The following is a 2,990-nucleotide window of genomic DNA, read 5'->3' on the forward strand; positions in this document are numbered from 1 at the left end:
CATATATTATCATCAATGCCAAAGGGGGGTATTGTTGGATGTGTTGGCAGCAGATAGGAAACTGAGAGTGGGGGGTGGGTGAATCAGTTTTCTCAAAATCTTTATGCAACTTATACCACAAATCAGATTTGATAATTAACAATTAAAACATAAAACAACACCACATCAATATCACACATAACACCAAGATTTTTGACATGGAAAACTCGGTTAAGGGAAAAACCATGGTGGGAACCTACCCACAATGAGATAATACCCTGTTAGGAGTAAATGAAATATTAAATTAGGGAATGCGCATGCATTCAGGCACAATGCCTAGAGCTCACTACTCAATTACAAGAAACCCAGAAAGCCTAAAACGTTAACGGAAGGCTCACTACCTTACAAAAAGTCTCACTAACTTACAAAAGAATTTGGACAACGATCCAAATTACATGAGCTACAAAAATAGCATCTGCATATGCCTAAGTACTATTTTGGTTAAGAACACAACCTTCTCTGTAACACTTATCTTCTCTCCTTCACTTTTAAAAGATAAAATCACTTGCTCGCACATACAATTTGATCATACACTTACTCAAGGATCATAGACTCTAAATCTTACATTATTATTACATTTATTTATACAAGACATCAACCTATATTTCAAGGTCGGCTAAGCCCTCAATAAAAGTTACAAAATAATAACCTCACATGCTATAACAACATATGCAGACCAAAACAATGTCGGCAAAGACATAGTCTGGACCCAAATCAACACTGCAACACTTCCAGCAATTATGCCTTGATCATCTGCAACATGCTACAACCACCAAAAATGTCACATAACACGAAGAGTATCATGAGACCAAGCAAATATTCCATAACACACACAATGATCAATGTGGACCACCAATACTCATAGAACACGATCTAAAAATATTCACAAGAAATGTGAATTGCACCACAACAATTACAATAACTCAGAATCATCACCATATCACCATCAGAGCTCAAGAACACCATCAAAACTGATTGTCAACATGAAATATTTTCTTGTGGACATCCAAATAATGAACCAATCGAACTAAGGATACACATCAATGTCCAGCTTACATCCCATACATCTGCAACTAAAGATATAGTAATTTTGGAGAAATTCAAAGCACAAACCAGAATATCGAATAACACAAACAACTAAATATCAATCTCATTACCGGATCTCACAACTCGATCAAAACATCATGTGGACCATTGAAAATTATGTTGAACCAGCTAGAGATACTTATCTCAAAATCTATTAAACCACAACTGCTCAACTGCAACACACTGACCAAACCAACTCATTTACTTTATCTACAACATTGGAATACACAAAAGAATATGTTGACATCAATGACAACACATCATTCCAACAAACTCTCAGCAACATCCAACAGGATGTTTGGGGAGATTTTTGTTAGTATACTGCAAATATGTGCTTTAGAGATATCTGAGAGATGTGTTGTCATTGATGTCAACATATTTATCTGTCTATAGCAGTGATGTAGTGAGTTTAGTGAGTTGGTTTGTTCAGCATATTGATGATCTTAGTTTTTGGATTAAAGGTTTTGTAAAGGATTGTGTATAGATGATTCAATGCAATTTTTAGAGGTCTGCATGAAGATTTGAGTGAGTTATGGTTATCTGTGTTGTGGCCTTTTTTTTTGTTGTTTAGTGATGCCAAATTGTCAGTATTTTCATCCACATTGCTCTGCATTGTAATATCTTGATCTATCGATTGGGAGGATTATTTGGGACACTTATGAGTATCTACAATTCCAGTGGTTCATGGTTTAAAGCTCTACAAGTTATTTTTTCAAGGTTGGCAATCATTGCAATTAGTGATTTTGAATTTCAATACAATGATGATGCGATTCTAGTAATTTGAGTTGATGTGAATGTCACAGTGGTAATTCATGATCCTTGTGGATGTTTATGGATCGTGTGCCTTTTGTGTTTGTGGTCCATATTGATTTTTGTTTGTGAAATTGATGATTTTATTGTGTTAGTATTCTTAATTATTTTGGCCGATCAGATACTTGTAGTGTGTTGTGAATGTTTGATGCATAATTCTTGGAGGTTTTTTGTATTCAAGGCATATGATATGGGTTTGTGCTATGTCTTATCCAACATTTCTTGGTTTGCATGTGAAATTGTAGCATGTGTGGTTATATTTTTATAATTAGGTGGTAAGTGTTGAGTCGATCTTGTGAAGAGTTGATGTCATGTATAAATAGATGCAATATCTTTGTAATTAAGTGTGTATGGATGAGAATAAAAAGTGTATGTGTGTTGAATGTATACATCTTTTGGAGGCAGAGAACTAGTGTGAGACATGTTGGGATTATACACTCAAATGAGAATGGTTGTTGTTGTCATTGATGGCAACCAACTGGTAACAGGGTTCAAAGGTTCTACCAGCAACAAACTTCACCTACCAGCACTAGCAGTCACTAAAAGGTTTATTCACACTGGAATCTAGTTACACCAATAGCAGATTTTACCGGCAGTCCAAGTCGACTTGGAAATAATAATGCAAATTGTATTGAAATGTAATATCATTTTTGTATAGCCAACATGATGTATTGTAAAGACTCATATATGTATGAGATCTTGTAGGTCATTTGAATAGAGTGAGAGTATGTATGTAGGTATGTATGTAAATGGAATATGAGAGTGAATAATTGTATATGCATTTTGATGTATTTATCTTAAGAGCGAATAAGAAGCAGAGCAGAGCGAAGCAAGGTTTTGGCAGAGGTATCAAACAAAGCTTAAACCAGTACTGAATCCAACATTGTAGATGTTATTCTGAGTAGTACATTGTTATTGGATTTAACCATCCAATTGTGTAGTTAGTATGACTCCATTTTTTTTGTTGAGCAGTGAGCTCTAGGCAGTTGGCCTTCCTGCATGTGCATGCCCTTATTGTACTGAATAATATTTATTCATATTGACCAGTGATTAAA

This window comes from Cryptomeria japonica, chromosome 1, assembly GCF_030272615.1.
Source record: "Cryptomeria japonica chromosome 1, Sugi_1.0, whole genome shotgun sequence".
Classification (NCBI taxonomy): domain Eukaryota; kingdom Viridiplantae; phylum Streptophyta; class Pinopsida; order Cupressales; family Cupressaceae; genus Cryptomeria; species Cryptomeria japonica.